At 36.0% G+C, this 19127-nt stretch overlaps 1 protein-coding gene across 2 annotated transcripts in view; it reads right to left on the bottom strand.

The window, feature by feature from the left end:
• The window catches only part of RIMBP2 (RIMS binding protein 2), a 115902-nt gene extending 97360 nt beyond the window's left edge, over nt 1–18542 (bottom strand). For both annotated transcript variants that reach the window (XM_049806293.1, XM_049806292.1), the window contains exon 1: nt 18413–18542. The gene's annotated coding sequence lies outside the window, so the exon portion shown is untranslated. The remainder of the gene's footprint in view (nt 1–18412) is intronic.
• Nucleotides 18543–19127: the final 585 nt, after the last annotated feature.

Below are 19127 nucleotides of genomic sequence, written 5' to 3' on the forward strand. Positions count from 1 at the left end.
ATCCAGGCAGATTTCTGAACTAATTTCCATCATTTCCCTTTGGTAAGTGAAGAGCTAAGACAACATTTTTTTCTTTCAAGGTAATGCTTAGCTGCATTGCAAAATATAAACTATCCTACTAAATGAACAAGCTGAGGTTTCAATAGAATAAATATGTAGTTGGTTCAGAGGCCTGAAATAATTTGGAAGGAATCAACTTGTTCCTTTATATTAACTCTGTTTTTTCAAAATACTGCCCAGACCAGTAGAGATCTTTGAGTCCTCTCCCACTATCACAAAGAAAGTGCACAGAAAGGTATGAGCCCAAAGGCCTTTCCCCAGTGTATAACCTCCAACACCAAGGACTCTGTAGGAGCAGTGGAGGAGAATGGGCCACAGAACTCTTTTAAACAATTCTGTCCAGAAAATCAGAGGAAAAGCTCTTTCTTTTTCAATTGCCTTCCTCAACTGATGACTACCAAGCTATTTTTTTTATTCATTTGAAATAACAGAAGCAATTACAGCCTGGAACAAACCAACTCCAGTGATACTTCATAAGACAGTGACCATGTAAACCAGCAACGTGGTAAATCATCCATCTGTATGCTCAGTGAAACTACTCTTACTGATCAGTGCTGCCATTTAACATCACTTTCTGGAAATTATTAAAAAGTCAGTGCTTTGCCACTGACACTTGTGACAACATTCCGGCTTACAAACCTAATATGAAGACAACTCTTCCACAGAGCTGTATGAACTCACATACAAGAGAAATGCATAAGCCACACATCAGGTCATCTGTTCTCTTATCAGAGAAGCCCAATTTTCTTCTGTCCTAGAGAAGTTGTCTAATTCTTACTCAAAAACTGCTTCAATAATCTGAAATTTTAGAAAATATCTGCAGTAGTAAATGAAGTAAAATTCACGTTTTTATAAAACTTTGGAACCAGTGCAGTGGCAGTTTACATGATGATTCTGGAATTGATGTCAATGTGCTCAGAGAACCTTTACACTATAGGAAATCCAGGATTAAAGTGCTAACCTTAGTATGGGTGGTATTGTTGCCTGCTGTCCTGTTCAGGTCTTTGAACCAAGCAACTGTAGTAAATATGCAGCACTGTGAGACAGAAAGGTTTTCAGGAAGAACCTGTTGTGATAGCTAAGAGTTTCTCTTTGGAACATGGCTTAACTCAGTGTTTCTTGGGCACAGATTCATTGTAAGAGACAGTGGTGCCAGACAGGGATGTAACAGACAAACAGTAAGAAGCACTTATATCCTATATTGTACCCTTCACACAGTGATTTCAAGGAAATGTAAAAAGATTACCTATCTAAGGCTCACACAAGTCCTATGCTTAAACTATATGCCAAAAGGCTTAGCCATATAAAACACCAGTGCAGTCAAAAAATACTACTTTAAACTTCTGGCTGGAGTGCTGTCTGCTACAATTATCTTGACCCATGGAATAATTCTGTTGTTCTTGTATAAAATTCTCCGGATCCAGTCATGCAGTGATGGCTTTTTTATTTACCTATTCATTTCTTTTTAGAAAAAGGGAGGAGGCATTTTGTTTCCTTAGCTCTTTCATCATTCTTTCAGAACAAGAGATCAAAATTTCCTCTTTGCTAGAAATGTAGTATTTACTTCTGAGCACTGAGACCTGTAAAATGTGGTTACAGCGTAGGCTTTATGGTCACTACAGAATACATAAAATCTAACATATTCAGGACTTTTTTTAACATGTATTCCTTTTATTTGACCTGTTGCTTGGAATCCTGTACATGTGAATTCATGGAAAAAAAGAGCTCCTTCAGAGTAGTCCACAGTATGGTCTCTATGGGACTTATCAGGGATCATAATTTATAATTTCACTCCAAAACCTCAGCTGGATTCCCAAATTGACAAAATAGGTTATTTCATTTCTACAGGACTTCTAGGATGGGAGAAGGCTTTGTTTAATAATGCTTTGACACTGTAGAAAATCTAGGAGGCATCCATTATTTAGTCAGCCAGCCTATAAAAATTACATGACTTTTAACACATTTTTTAATTGTTTTTAATTATTAACATTTACATTGCTCTCAAAATGACAAAGTGTCTCAGCTGGAGACATGGTTAAATTTTTAATAACACTGGAAAACAAAGCAACAAATCTCAGACTGTGGATTTTACACATACACAATATGACATGCATGTGTATTTATAGATATAATAGCTATACAAATATGTATAAAATTCTCTCTCAAATATGTAAATATAAACCCATATATATATATATATGTATATATGTTTCATGCATGTATCCTTAATGTAATCTCATGACCATGCTGTTCAGAAGGTAAAAAAGAGATTAAGCTCAGAAGGCTTTTGGCTCCACAGGCTTGAAGAAAAATGATTGCACAGATGCCTAAAAAGCCTATCTTACCATATCTTTAATCTGTGGAATTTTTTCAGCTAGGAGAGTGGTGAAGCTACTAGAGATCATGGTATAGCAGGCTTGCTCACTACATATTTCATAGTTCTAATGGAAAGCACTCATTACAAAAAACCCCTCACATGAAATAAATTATTATATTTGTATACAAAGTCAACCTTGTCTATTTAAAAGCATTTCTCTCCAAACAACTAGTTTGCCTTTTTTTTTTTTTTTAATTACCCCCTCAAATGTCAAATACCTTGCAATTCTATAATTTTAATTGCCACTGGAAATTATTAAATACATTTATTGCCCAAAACAGATAAGCTACACCTACGTTCTCTGCTTGTCTCTCTGTGTCTCTCTCTTAGGACTTTTTCCCAACTTACATTTTAACAATTTACTCAAGTTTATATGCTAGATCTTCAAATTAATTCTACCCTTGTTCTGGGTTTATTAACCTTAGAAAGCAGAGGTAGGTTTAGTATAGCAATGTTATTTTTCATTGAACTATGGTTCTTTGTCTTATGATCTTTGCCAGAAAACTGAAATTTTCCTGGTGGTGTCACTATCAGATATCTCCTGCTTTATATGACCTGCTCATTTCAGATAAAGTTTATAGACATGTTTGCTGCCCATCTTTTACCTTCTGAAGTTTCCAAACATCTGTTCTCAAAAACGTAGCTCTGTCTGCAATATTAACCACAAAAGAGTAAATGAGCTACCAACGCTGCTAAGGTTAATGTCATTAGGTTGCCAAGAGACACCTTGAATATAATTCAGATTGACTCATAGCTAAAGACAGACAGCCTGTAATGCTGCTAAAACATCCCCAGAGGCTTATTGTTCCTTCTTTTCTAGAAAATGATTCACACAATTACAAAATAGTTGAAACAATTTTAAGGAGAGTACTAGAAAGCAATGATAGTTCCCTGCACTATTCTGATATGGACATACCCAACTGCTCATGCTCAATCCTTTCTCTAGGCATCCTTTCCCCTGGTCACTCATACCATCCTTTCAAAAGGATGTGTCACAATTTTGACCTCCCTCTTGCTATATCACTTTCCATTTGAGCCCTGGATGAACCTCAGTCCTCTGATAGGAAACTTAGGAGTATGTGAATTAAAGTCAGACTCCCTGTGAAAGATTTAAACCTGTCTGGAGAGCTGAAAGCACCCCTGAACTCTTAAGACATTAGAAACTATTTGTCATAGGCAAATAATGTGGAGAAGCTTGCTTCTCTCTTTAATGGGAATTAGGAGGCTTCTTTCCTTAATAAAGGAGCAAGTCCCATATTGTCCAACTTTCAGGACTTTAAGGAAATGGAAAAACTATGCAACAAAAGTAGGAAAACCAAGTTTGTTTCAGAGGAATGGAAAGAGAACAGAGTTAATAGGGTGCTAGCAAACAAGGTTCTACTTTTCTTCTGATACTTCTGAATAAAACCCGCAAAAAATATTTCTTGGTTCAAATCCAAACAATAAAAAACCCCCTTGTGTGACAACAATGCACAACTCTATGCGCACCAGAGATGATCAACCTGCTAAAATTACCTCCTGCTGTTGTAAAGTTGGGTCATAAGGGATTAATTACACAATCGAGAAATGCCCAGAATACATCTTGCCACTATTGTTACTTTTCCTATATTTAGGGGGCTTTTAACTATTGTTTTCTACATTGACTTCAGACCAAAGTATTGACAAATTTGCAAACTAGCCAACATTTTTTACAGAGAGAAATAAGAACAGATTCTCTTATGAATACATTTTGGTCAACTTTCTTTATCTTTTACTTATTCCTCACTTCACAGCCTTGGTTTACATTTCAGAATCTGACAGGAGCAGTGCTTATTCCACTAAACCAAATTACAAGTATTAATTAATGGCTCTCGCTTGTTTGCCAGCTCCTGCAAGCAGAAGGGTAGATAAAAATGTATTTACAGCAGAATTTAATTACCCATTTTCAAGCCACTGGCCTCCTGGCAAAAGTCTCCCAATGTAGTGCAGAATAGGACTCAGATTAAGAATTAATTTACTGTCAGCAATGATCTGCAATTTAATGGCTTAATCAAGTTTGCTATGAAATTGGTAGGGAGCTCTGGAGCCTAATATTGCCCCAGAGCTTGCTGCATCTAAAGACAGGTTTCAGAGTTCCATAACGTAATAATCATCCAGCAAATCCAAGATCTTGCTCATATAATCAGGAACTGCCTCTAGCAAGCTTACTACTCACATTACAAAGTTATAGCTCATGGGTTTGAAGTTCAGTGCATACACTTGACTCTTTCCTCTTCCTCCAGCTAAATCTCCCAAAGAAACTGTACTTGCACGAATACCAAGATTAGCATGTAAATACAGGCCAGCATGTGACTAACACATTCCCTCTTATCTTTTCAAATTATAATGCAAATATAGAAAACTGTTAATAAAAAAAGACAAAAGGTTTTAACACACAAATGCTTCTTTTAGCTCTATTCAGAATTCTCCCTACAGTGGGCAGTACAATTACAAAGTTCCTTCTATAGGAGCACAGCTGAAGATAGAAATAAGACATTAAGACTTTGAAAATCACAGTTGAGTGAAAATTAGCTATGAACCCTGCAAAAAAAACCCCCAAACGCACAGACATGTTGAACTACATGTTAAACGTAATACTGTGGATGGATGTTTGACTAGTGATCACTTGTATAATGTAATTGTTTAAATACAGGAGGTAAGCTGAAGATATGAAGAATTCATCTCCATACAGAAAAAAAAAGCCAAAGTCTTAAATCATAGCTTGTCATTCCTAATAAGTCCCTCCTGTAGTATTTCTCAGTTGAGTTTACCTACAATATATAAATTGACAGTAAATCCTTTAATGAGCATGTTGAGAGTAATGCAACATGGAGTCAGACATCCAGAAACGTCTCATTAAGCATTTGACCACATCCATTCCACGTGGAGAAAGTTATGAGAAAATTATGGTAAGTGACTGTACCTTAATTAAAAAGGCTAATTAGGTTTTATGTGTAAGACTGAGCTTTAATCATTTAAGCTCACATCCACTCAACTGAGTTACCAACTAATAATAATTTCCTTAACATCTGTATAGATGACTGGACTTCTGATACATCATTTTCTTAACAAATGCATTGTTCCCATATATTCTACAACACTGCTTTGTTTAGTTGTCTGCAATGACATGTTTCTCATACCATGAAAACTTCTTCAGAAGCAAGAAAACTCTACTTTTTTACTCTAGTTCCAGAGGCCTCCTGCACATTCTCTTTTAAATTCTATAGGTCATGTATTGCAAGAATATGTATGAAATATTATGGCATTTATTCTCGGAACTTTGTGCATGGGCTTGCCTCCAAAGATAGCTGAGAATACAGTTAAACTATTCAGCATCTTAACAAATAAGTATATACTTCATCAGAAAAGCAAAATGCTCATTCATAAAAAAATACGCAAAAATCTCTTTTACAGCGTTATATATTTCCTCTGTCAACACAGTTTATGTGATAGGATGGTTATGCTCATCCAGAAACCGCAAGTTACCAGAGCACACGTAGAGATCTTAGAGCATACAGCAATGATGGCAATGACAATACTAGCGGGTTCCAGTTGTTACAGTTGTTCTAATAATCACCTCCCTGCCCATTACAATACCATTTATGATTACAGCATTGAATTGAAAACAGTAGCTCCTACATTCTAAACTCCCCTTTCTCATCCCAGACAGCAACTAATGGAACTAGCAGGCCTAAAAATTCGCTCCACACATCACAACTTCAGTGCGTGATCTAATGCTGGTTTCTTCACTTACACATCAGCAGCCTGGCATGTTTGTCTTCTCTCCACAATAGTATACCTAGCATTACATGCATGCTGTTTTGCCACAGGTGATTTTTTTCATCCCATCACAACAGGAAACTAGATGTTTTCAAACCTTGAATTTTTTCTGGACCTTGATCTAAATTTTTAAACTGTCAACTATTTAAAAACACAATTTATTCTCTCTCAAATAAAGCTACATCATGCTGGATTTCCTTTTGACATGAGACAGTAGTAGGCATAATGCTTTGCTTTGTAAATTCAGAACAGAATTTTCTTTCTGTGCAATCATCTTCAAATTTACACACTGAATTCCTTTCTAAACAGCTGCAGAAGGCTAGCTGCTAAGAGCAGGCAACAGCAAAGCCCACCCCCATCTCAAGTGGGAAGCTAGGCTGCAAACCATCAAAATGCCAAAGGCACAAAATAGCACGCTTGTCCCAATTTCTTCATGTTATTTTGGTATACTTTAAAAAAACCCAACAACACATAACTCATTAATTATAACCTTTCAAAAGTGTTTTCCTTTCCCCCCAAACTGTTAAAATTTAGTAGAACTGGAGCCAAAGTTCTAATAAAACTATTTTTAGTCTTTGTCACGCAGAGAACATCATGAAAAGTCTCATCTTTCTATTAATGCAAATGTACTTAAGCAGTCAGTGCAGGAAACTTTAAAATATGCTAATCACTGTTTCTTTGGACTCCAGTCTCTAATGTCTTTGCTGATGTGTACAATATCACAGACAGGCTAAGTAAAGGGAACACCATCATTTAAAGCATCGATAGATATTCACAACTCCATAAAGCGACAGCCATATGTATATTTTATTGCCACTTTTATATATTTCATAAATTTCCACATTCAGCATCCTTTTAATATATAATGTTCTCATTTTCTGGTGTCTGAGCTGAATTGCCACAGTGTGTTATAAATGGAAATGCTTTTGATAATCACATGCACTGTTTTTCTTTTTAAAGTGATTCAGTGCTGATGAAAGGGGCCAGATTGACAGCCTTGCAGATTGGAGTTCCCTGTTAATCCACAAAGAAAACAAGGCACTGTCAGGGCCATAGCTGGGCCAGCTTCCCTCCAGTACATCTCCATTTAAATCCTAAGAGAAAAAGAAAAAACCACCAACATACATATCACATCTCTAAGTCATAGTCTGACTCTGCCTGCTCATATCCTTGGCCTTGCTTCTTATTTTTACTAGCAGAGAAAGTAATTAAAGAAAGCAATGTGTTTCTGGGACTGGACTTCTGCCCATGAGCTGCTTCACAGCACACATTTAAATCCAGCAGCATGCATCACTCTTAGGCCAGTACACGCATCTTCAGTGCGTAGTTAAAAGACTACATGAATTTTATCTACTAAAGCATTGAGGTAACACTACTGGGTCTTACTTGGCTTCAGCACTACTTTTCTGAAAGCAAGTGGTTCTCATCTACTGGGTGTCCCCTCAGGAATAACAGGTATTTTCTTCAGTAGGTTGCTATGATAAGGACAAACCTACTCAAGATAGGATATATGTAATTTTCAATTTTGTCACTATTATTTATGAAAATTAATAAATACTATATTAGCAATGGTGACAAAATATTGGAAACTATTATTTTGGATTTTACTTTTCTACCATACAATGTATAGCAGCAAGCATCACATCTGAAAGACAAGGCCTAGATGCTTGTCCAAACCACCTGTTAACTCCTAATGTATAAAACTGAACTAGAAATGTAAAGAACGGAGACCCTTTTTAATGGCACACAAATACATCAGCCATTAGGGGAGAATATGGTAGCATAGAAATAAAGAAACAAATAAACCCACAGGATTTTAAAATACAAAAAGTAGCTCAGCCAGAATACTTAAAACAGAGCTACATGGCTTAGTCATATGGCTACATGACCAGAACAGAGTGATGTGGCCAGAAACAGGAGTATTTCATTGTACAATCATAGCTGTGAGTCTTACAGCTTCCTTAGACACCCTTCTGCCATATTCAAGTAAAATCCTGCCAGCCCACAGGGAACTAGGGAACTATTAGTAAAGAGGTAATGGGTCATCCCCTTCTTAATAGATATCCAGTTATATAGCTGTTTTCTTATCTCAATAAAAATTCATAAATAACATTAGCCTTGGATTTTTGTAAAAGATCAAATCCCATTGAAATGAATCCACTAGTCTTCTTCGGAAGCATTTGTTGGGCCTAGAATTGCATTTTATTTTCTGTTAAATGAAATTATATAGCTGTTAGAGTATATTTCAAGTGTTTACATTCATTTTTTTCTCCACGTGAAGATGCCTATGCCATTTTGTTTCTGGAACGTGAACTGTTAGCAATGATCTGCAAATCCTCATGGCAGCTACACAAGACATATCATCTACCACTAAAGAAGGAATCAGGAAGTTTGAAAATATGTTCACTAGTGGTCTTAATGTAGTGTGCTTTGCTGTGAATCATATTCTATTCCTTTATGACTACATTTCTCATTTTATGAATTCTAAAAACCCACACAGAGAAAGAGTTAAATTGTATTTGCCTTGCTGAAATGAATAGTCTCAATTACGTCTTTGAGACCATGCACTCAAGCCAAGATACTTTTGGCTCTATATAAGCATATTTTTTAAATCTGTTGCTAATTATTTATATAGCTCATTATCTCATTGCTATGCTGAGCACGACTCATTTCCCTTGTTCACCCACTGCCTCTCAGGTAACGATGAACTAACAGTTTGAACGTGTCTGAAACTATTGCTTTTCTAAGAAGGAAAAAAAATCAACCAGTGCAGCCACTTTGGAGGAACACGCAGTGAAATCCAAAAATGAGATCTCACTGTCATTAGGTTTGAGAAGCAAGGCACTTACATTGCAACTTTCCCCCAAATACAGAAAATCACCTGTCAAGGTTTCTTCAAGAGCAATGCAGGTACCTTATAGACAACTGCGTGCATAAGGAAAGTGTAAGAAAGAGCATCCCAAGTGATGATTGCTTCAGAACTGTTTGTTTTAACCAATGTAGTTAATTTCTGACCCTCCGAAGTAAAATAAGCCATACCAAGGCCCCAGATGATGTACAATACTGTTATATATTCCCCAAGGAGAGAAAAGGTGGCCATTTACAAAAAGCATGCTGCCAAATGTTATGGAGCCTGCAGTTCAGCACATAGCTGGTGGTTGCCTCTCTCCCAACATGACAGAAAATGGTAAGGCTGATGGGCACACTTCCACACTTGTTAGCATGTCTTCACACAGAATAGGTACTGTTAGAATGTATTTACACACCATCCAAGTGCCCTGTTCTGCAAAATCTTATGCTTATTGAAGTGAATTGTGAGCTGCCTGCAACATCAGTGGAATCGCTTGTGCCAATTATTTACAGCAGTAAATAACTGAAGTATTGCATATACTTTCACACACCTCACTATTTAACAGCAATCTTGCATGCTGCACATGAATGTTTTCAAGTGTCTGAAGGCACTCAGCAGTTCATATACCCAATCTTAATCAACTGGAAACAGAACTGGAATGCTTCTTTGGAGGGCAGAATCACAACTGCTGCTCCAAATCAGAGATGCAGTCTCAAATCCATTTAAACAGACAAGCAGAAGTTTCTATGCCTTTAGTAAACTGGTCTTGTCCAACTCCCAAATTCATTCTATTCTCATCACAGTACTTCACACTGAGAAAGTAACTTGCACCATTTCCCAATATAAAGCGAATGTTCCAAGTTGCAGGAATATTTGCTGAAGGACAATTTTGAGGACTACAATACTTTCAATTTTAACTTCAGGTTAATTTACCCTAAGAATTCAAAATTCTGGGACTGTAGTTTGTGGTTATGTAGTTACTTTTGATCTAAACACAAACATCCTGCAAGACTTACCTTGTCAGTTTTAAACTCTTCATAAGAGAACTTATTTTTTTTTTTTTTTTTAAACCAACATTTGTCAGTAAAGCTCCTTTTGCATTTGGAATATGTACTAAGATCCCCAAACATAGATGCAAATATAGAATGTATGCATATAAAATATGCATAAGTGCTAAGCATAGGTTAAGACAGGAATTTGTAAAATTCAACATACACTAATATGCTCCTGTTCACACATCTCAGTTTTTCTGGTTATGTTTGATGAAAGAGCACAGCTCAGAAATACAGCTTTATATATCCTTTTGACATTCAATACACTTTTCCCCAATATGCCGTATATCTCTGATGTACACCACCAAGCCACGGGCTCATCATAGGCTCTAATATCCATATTCAGAAAGAGATTTAATTTAAAATATTTATCCCAGCTGTGCTGCCTTTACAAAGTGCTGTACACTTTGTACAGCGTTTACATAAACTGGATTTTTGATCCAACACTTCTGGTGTTTTTTAGCCAGTGAAAAGCAAGTCTGGTAGCTTTGAGCAGCCTTCTTGCTGCAGATCTAATCACTAGTACTTCAGGAAACAGCGAAAAATTTGTTCAAATGATGATCTAATCTACATTTATATGCTGCTAGAGAACAATTCGATTATTCATAGAGATAAGACTGTCTTGCCTGCACTGCTCATATTACTAGCCTTGCTGACTTCAGTGGTACTACTGGTAATGAGAATTTGGTCTATATTATGTGGGGAAAAAAAAGAACACCAGTACTGGCAAAAAGACTTGCAGATACTTAGAACTGGAATACAGATTCTTCTGGCTTTAGGTTATCAGTTTTAACAGAACAGAGATTCTTTTGCCACCTAGTCACTCATTTGAGTAGTGATTGCAACCTTTGGCCATATGAAGGCTGCTAAAGAGTCTCGTAGAAATGCATTAAAGGACTCAGTCTAGTTCAGTTCGAGAACTAGAAGACAACTAGAAATTGAAGAAACAGTTGTTTCATAACATAAAACCCAGCAGCAGAACTAGTATTAAATGGTTAGTTTTTTGGAAGCCTCAGCAGAGTCCGAGATAGCTCTAGACCTGCATATAAAATAACCAACAGAGGTGTTACTGCTGTTCCTACTGGAGAAAGCTTTCACATACACCATCATTTTCATCAGCTGGGTTTGATGTAACAACTATTTGAAGGCAAAATGTAAATTCTCATGCATCCTATAAAGAGAGTCAATCAGTCCCCTAAATTATTTGTAAATTAAATCTCAAGCAAAAATCAGAGAGCCATCATCTAATTCACCTCCAAATTCAGTAGTAACAGCACTGAGCCTGAAGATTTTAGTATGGGGTTTAAGTCTTATATTTTGTTGATATCACCTGAATACTTTGTCTCCAACCAATTTACTGGACAAGAAGCCTTGCAAATGAAGCTACTGCAAAATTCTGCAGTTTGATTCATTAGGACAGAAGTTAATTTAATTATGTTCTCTCCTCAGTTGTACTATTTTGTGTTAAAGATGATTAAACAACAGGCAAATGTAATTAGGATAGGAAAAAGAATAAGCAAAAAACCCTAATCTTATAACATGTTTCAGAAAAATGAAGTAATAAATCACTTTGCTCCATAAGCCTTTTGTTTTGCTGTAACTGATAATGCATTAAGATTCTTTAGCTTTCTTGTCTGATACAAGTATTACATTTGTTGAGGCAATTTAAAAGGGAACTGGGACTGTGACAATGTGCATTTAGGAGAAAGATAATATACACAGCTATTGTGCAGATGGCGTCCTTTCAGAGAGCAACGAACAGAACACCGCGTAGTGAGATTTATGAAAATATAGACAACCATAAACACAAAATCAAGATTTAAAAAAAGCCTATACATTGTCTCTTAAACAGAATCTCAAACCATATCCCAGGTTCAGAAAATATTTGTTTTCGGGCAGGTGGCACCTTTAAAGGTTTGCGTCACTGGCTGTTTGTTGGCTGGATGCATTTAAATGACAGAGTACAAAACGCAAAAAGAAAAAACAATGCCCTGCAAGCACTACCTGGGAATGAGAACATCTGCATTCAGTTCCTGAATCTATCTTTGACCTTCTTTAGATATTAATTAGCTGATTGGTTCTGTTCCTTATAGAGGAAAAGAGTTAAGAATGTTTCATTACTCTTGTCTGTTTAGACTGGATTCACTGCCCAGTTATACCGAGATCATTTTGGGATGTCTCCTAAATCTGCAGTCACAAAACCCCAAAGCCTAATTTTTAATATAAGAATCTGCATGGTTTGAATACATCATATACAATAAAGGTTATGAGAAGGCCTCACATTTAAATTTATAAACCAGCAGGCTTAATGGATGTATTCATGAAAGTCACAACTACACACCTACAACACTTGAAAAATACGTAGCCTATTTTTTCCAGAATCATAACAAGGCAGCACTGCACCCAGCACAGGCAAAACTGCTCTAAGACTGCTAAAGGCCTGACTCACCTATGCTCTTTGGAACATCCAAGCATGCCTCATCTCTCCAGAGCTCCCTTAACAGCCACCCTTATGCATGTAACCACTCAATCCCAGGCAGCAACAGCAACAGTGCTGGAGAATACCTGTTCCTAGCTGGTGCTCCTCCTGACCTGTCCTGATTATGGCTCCCATTAGTCCACCAAAAAAAAAAAGAAAAAAAAAAGATGGAAACCATATTACAAGAGTGTTTTTATTTAAAGGACACATTTGGGTCAACAACTGAGGGAGTAAGAATATCACGTTCTAGGGAAGAAGGAAAAAAGGTCAGCTTGCTTTCATGAGTGCTAATTTAATCCAGTCTTATACTGGACACATCTCATTGTTTGGGCCTTTAAATACCTTTTACTGCTTTTACTCATTCAGGAATTTAACAACCTGCTTGAACTCTGATTAGAAAAAAAGGGGTTTTAAAACCATATTAAGATCTATTTTTGATGGGAGTTCTCTTCACAGCCTGCAGATAGGAAAAGCTTTTATTATACTGGCACTGTATCAACAAAATAAAAACAGAATTCTACATTTGCACAGGCAATAGTTAATTTAGAAAACATCATTAGAAATGGAAGGTTATAGAAGCCATTCCGTTGATATGGAGAAGGAAACATGATGGAATGGTAAAGGGAAATAAACTATTAAAATAGCTCATTGGAATTCACTGCCATATGGTTAAAAATGCTTGAAAGAGAACCAAAATGATAAAAATTCAAATACATTATGATAACTTCAACATTTATCAAAATCCAGATACTGGTTCTGGACATAGATATTGTTGCTTTCATCACTAAAAATCTCACACATGTACAGGGCACAGGAAAGACAGGTAATCTTAAAAAGTTCCTTTCATAGAGCCAGCTCTCTAGGACAAACACTAACTATTGTATCAGAAGCATTAATATTTTTTATTATTATAGTAATATCCAGCCTCATTGTTCTGCCATCATTAAGAGACTGCAAACCAACTCTGAATAGCAAGCAACACTTAAAATATTTACAAATTAAAAAAATAATTTTTTTCCTTTCAGCCCAGTTTTTGCCTATTATTATAAATATCTAATGCTCTGACCTCAGTAAACAATGAACCCAAGCAAATGTTTGGGAAGCATGACAGATTCCTGCTTTTCACAGAGGCAAAAAGGCTTAAATGGAGTACAGCGTGTATTTTAGAGAAAACTACGTATTGCAAAAGACTCAAGCAATTGCAATTTTTCCCTCATGAAAATGTGATAGAGGGCTATATCTCAGCAAACTGCTGTTGTTATAGAAACTCTGCTGACATGTTGCTACTATGGTGAAAGTGGCATTATACTCACTCTAATGTCCTTTTTATCAACCTCAGTTCAAAATTCAGAGCACTTTAATTTACAATCAGGGAGCTGCACGTCATTCACTGCAGCTGCAGGCAGTGTCAAATGCTGCTGTTGCCTGGTAACTAACAGGTAACTGGTGGAAGTGTGTTATATTTATGTACATGGAAAGCTAACGACAGAAGGCGAAGGGAACATTTGTCTGTAGATAAAAAATTTGGTTTCTGTTTACTAAAATACAGGATTTTCCTCTTGCAGTGAAACCACTGCTGAAACATACAGTATGAAAAATTGCACTTATTTCTTCTGATCTTCAGTGTCAATGATTAAAAGTTATTGTTACTGATATAGATGAGGCAATTCATTAAAAATTAAATAAGCATGAACAGCAAGTCAAAATTTAGCCCCAAAGTACTGTAACTATAGTATGAAAGAAACATTATTTAATATTTTGTTAGAAAATTTTAATCCTGGCATGAGAGTATCTAGCTCTATCTGTACTAAAATACTATGTAAACAATAGTGTTTTAAATTGAGGCTGGTTTGGGTGTCCAAAGTTTACCCTTCATCCAGAAGGCTGCTACTGCCCAGGAACCATTTAGATTGCTTGTGTTCCCCTTAAATACTGACAAACCAAGTGGTGAGAATAGACTCTGAATGGATTCAAAGATAGAGTCTGCACTGGACTGAAATAAGCTGCTGTAAATAATCATTTCTTTTTTCTGTTCTCAAGACCCCAGTACAAACCACTGCTTTTTGTTTTACAACACAACTTCATGCTTCTTGAAAGCATGAATTATTTTTGTGAATGAAATTAACAGCAAAATTGCCACTAATTTCAATGGCATCCCGTTTTTGCCTCAAGTTCGTCTTTTGTGAGCGTACTGGGTCTGCGTCTGCAAACAGCTACCTAATTTCTCAAGTGCCTTCTGCTAAGGGAACTTCTACACACAACGTTAGAGCATTGACTTCACTTTTTTTACCAGAAATGTCTCTCACCAGACCTTAACATTCAGTTCACATCACAGCTATGTAATTATTCTTTTCAGAAGCAGAGATGCAAAGAAGGCATTAACAGCCGTTCAAAATATCACATTTATGCAGTTTTCTCTTGTCATATTAAATATAATTACTTCTGATGCAATCAAACTCATATCCTTCAAATGAATAAATCCAGCACCAAATTTAGAACCTCAAGCTTCAAATATCAGGCTCTTAAAGCAAAGCTTTAAGCCCTTACTTTCAGTTCAGTGAGGTACAGTGTAAGAATAGTGAGAACATTAGGTTGAAAAATGGTATCTTTTTATGAATTTTCTTTAAACTATTCTGTTATTTATTGGTTTCAATGTGCTTTGAAGATCAAAGGTGATATATGAACTACGTCTTATAACTCAGTCACCAAGAGATGTGGATCAAGTAACTGACCAACATATATGCTTCTCAGAACTCACTATCATTGGAAAAATAAATCACAGTATCTTATTTTTCATAACACCTGCCAGTCCTGAAAGGTCTAAAGGACTTACAGTGTGCATATATTTTTCACACAGATATGGACATACATGCTTTTAGGCTGGCATAATAGGTCATTTTTAAAATGGGAGAGTATGCAGTATTAGCAAATATTCATTCATACATACATACATACATAACAATCCTAGTTATAGGATCAGGTCTTGTTTAAATACAGGTATAACTTAAAATATGCAATAATGAATTGCAACCAACTCTACGCAGAGTGCAAAAACTGTGTTAATTGCTATAAAGCATGCTTATAGAATAAACCTTTATTAGCCACTCTTCTGCCCCTTATACATTAAATGTAATACAGTACATTCTCTATAGAATTTAAGATGATCTACATTCATTGAGGTAGTCTACAGAAGGATACCATACAATACTAAAACATGATTTTCAATACCAAAACATGATTGTCATATTCCCTGTTGTATACTTTTCAAGAATCTATTGTTTGAACTCTCTATGAATGTAACGGGGCCATATTATAAGGACAGGTATATACAATCAATAATCATAAAAAAGAAAAATGTATGCATGTAAGTGAGCATTCATATTTATATAATCATACAATAATTTAGGTTGGAGGACTCTGGAGGTCACCTCGTCTACCTTCTTGCTCAAAGCAGGGCCAACTGCAGAGCTGGATCAGTTTGCTCAGGGTTTTCACCAGTTGAGGTTTTCATCTCTCCAAGGAAGGAGATTCTGCAACATCTCTGCAAGATGACCACCTTAATTTTAAAGATTTTTTTTTTTCCTTAGATCTAACAAGAATTTCCCTTGTTAGAACCCGTGTTTATTGCCTCTTGTTCTTTCACTGTGCATCTCTATAAAGAGTTTGGCTCCCTCTTCTCTATAGTCACCTATTAGGAAACATGTTTTCTGAAGAGTAATAAATTCACTATATCATCCCTGAACAAATGGCCCTCTGTTTTTGTGCAGAGCATGTCCAAGTCAATCATTATTTACACATGGCTCATAGAAGTATCACCATAGTAAACATATTGGCTAACATAAACAGTAACTCAAGACTAATAAAATCATCTGTATCTTTGGCAAGGAGAATTCAGAGCAATGGGTGCCAATGTTGGGACATAAAGAGATCTAGGGAGCACATTTCAACTTTGAGATTTTCCTTTGTTAAATAAATTCCAAAAAGTATAATTATTTAGCCCTGGAGAGTAATGTTATTCTATCTCATTTGAAAAGAATATTTCTCTGTAAAACAGCATTAAGTTGAGAAACAAAGCCCTGAATTTTGTATCTAAATGGAAGCTCTGGAACTTATAGTTTACTTTGTTTAAGGTAAATCTAAACTCAAACAACAGAAATGGCTTACGCTACTTCATCTTGAAATAGTATGTCTAAACACAATTTTGGATGCTTTAGTCTTGATAAAGAAAGAACAAGTTTTAGCACAATTTGGTTCAGCTATTAGCAAAAAACCCACTGCTAACAAATGACAGACACAAAGTTTTGACATTTCTTTCCATTCAGAAGCAACTGTTCTCATTCTACTAGGACTAAATAATAAACAATTAATAAAGGCAATGTAGAGTTCCAAACTTATCAATATTATTTGCTTCACTCTCATTATAGAATCAAGTCAGTCAGTTGTGGTTTTTTCAATGTTTCTCAAATGATAGACAAAATATAGACAGTTTCTGAAATTCTAGAAGTTCATACAAGGATTCTCATGTCCCAGTATTATTATGCACTATTAAGTGCTAGGATTTGCTTCTGCTGGCAGTAGCATGAGACCACTCACCTGCCCATCACTCACTCTCCATAGGCATGCTATACTTTCCAAATGTGTATTACAATGGCTTCTGCAGCTGTAGAAGGAACTGTATGAGGAACTGATGTGTGCTAAAAACCATGCTGGAGTGTGCAGAGGGAGAAGTAGTTTGATTAAGAAGGTACTTCCATAAAAAGGACAACAGTGAAATTATGGCTTAGCTATCTTGGGCAACTGGCAAGTTTTCAGAGGATAACTCTGTACACACTACATCTCCTCCTCTACTCACCGAAATGCATTTATTACTGAAAATTCAACTCAAGACAACTAGTTTAATCTAGTTTCTCTGGAAACTTCTAAAAGCTTGCCTTCCTTATTCACAATATTTTTGTTTGCATTACCAAGTTTAAAAAAAAAAGAGAAAAAAGAAAAGAAATTAAATCACACCCACTATAATTTCACAGTCCGAGAAGTAGTAAATGCCTTGGTGTAATGAAAGCACAAGCAAATAAAACAGCTATTAGTTATAGGAAATAAAATGTAGTGTTCCATCTGCAACTCTGATTTTAAAAAGAAAGAGAAACTTGTCCACTTATGTATTCAAATGTCTTTGTACTTAAGTGAAAGTATTTTATCTGAAAGGAAGAATTCAAGGCACCTCACTGGCACACATATACCTGGCTGAAAGTTGTCTTCAGGTACACTAACATTTTCCCATAGCTTTTGTATTCAAAGGAACCTTCTAAAAGATTCTTCTCTGAATGCAAAAGGTGCCCTAAACTCAGGACATGTGCAAACACATAGAAATCCAACCAAAATAGATTGGAATGTGCTGATCATAACCATTAAGCACTGGATCCTGCACTTTTGTATTCATGCATCCAGAACAAAGCATTGGAATTGCTATTTATATCACATTTTTGGTTATTAAACTCTCATTTCATGCTTAAATTGTGTCCCAAGCACACCTGTGCATTATTTAAGTACTACTACCATCCTACAAGATTCTAAGAAATCAATACAAAATCTATTTGCTAAAGATTGTGGAGCTAAACCTTCCTTCTCCCAAACACTCCCCCTCAGAAACCCCCAACCCACTGATGTTAGTGCACATGCAAACAAAAAACCCCAACCAACAAACCAACCAACGGAAGCAGTACGGACTGCAAAACTAGACTTGTCTTTAAATTCATCAGTTGCCATAAAATTGTAAAAACAAAGACAGGACTTACTAAAAACTGCCAGTGATGATGCTCTTCATTTAAGGTGGTGACATGAGACTTAGAAATCTGGGTCTTTTCTAAAAACTGGGTCTGATCAAATATTTTCTGCGATGTTGCAGGCTGCAGACATGATGGATCATTTCCAAACTGTGTAGAAAAAAACAAAACAAGTACAGTGACCAATTTCTTAAAACTGCATTTGTACTAGCTGACTAGCACTTGCTCTTCCTACAACACATCATGTTTCATTAATATGTTTTTCATCGCATATGCCCCCAAAAGCTTCTTGAAAGTGATGCTTAATTAAACATTACATACAATAGAAGCCAATCTAAACTAATAAATTCAGCCTTGCTGAATAAACATTTTGTGAGGGCAGGCAACAAGACTGAAGTCCAACATAAATTTTCAAAATAAGACTTCAATAGTGTGGTCATTGGTCCCTTGCAGGAAATTAATTTCAGAGGGTAAATGAAAAAATTCAGTTTCAATATTTTCTCTATAAAATGTAGGGACACAGAACTAAGCAGAAAAATTCTGACTAATATTTATCAGAGTCTGCAAGTTTGTCAGAATATATCTTTATATTAACAACAAAGTTCCAGCAAAGCTTATACAAAGTACCATTAGAAATCCTGTGGTTTTTTTGCCAGCTCGCCCACATAACTCACAGTGTTCCCTAGCTTAAGAGGCATCATTAGGTTTGATATTTCAAATTTTTTTG

The sequence above is a fragment of the Accipiter gentilis genome, chromosome 7, assembly GCF_929443795.1.
Source record: "Accipiter gentilis chromosome 7, bAccGen1.1, whole genome shotgun sequence".
In the NCBI taxonomy this organism is placed as follows: domain Eukaryota; kingdom Metazoa; phylum Chordata; class Aves; order Accipitriformes; family Accipitridae; genus Astur; species Astur gentilis.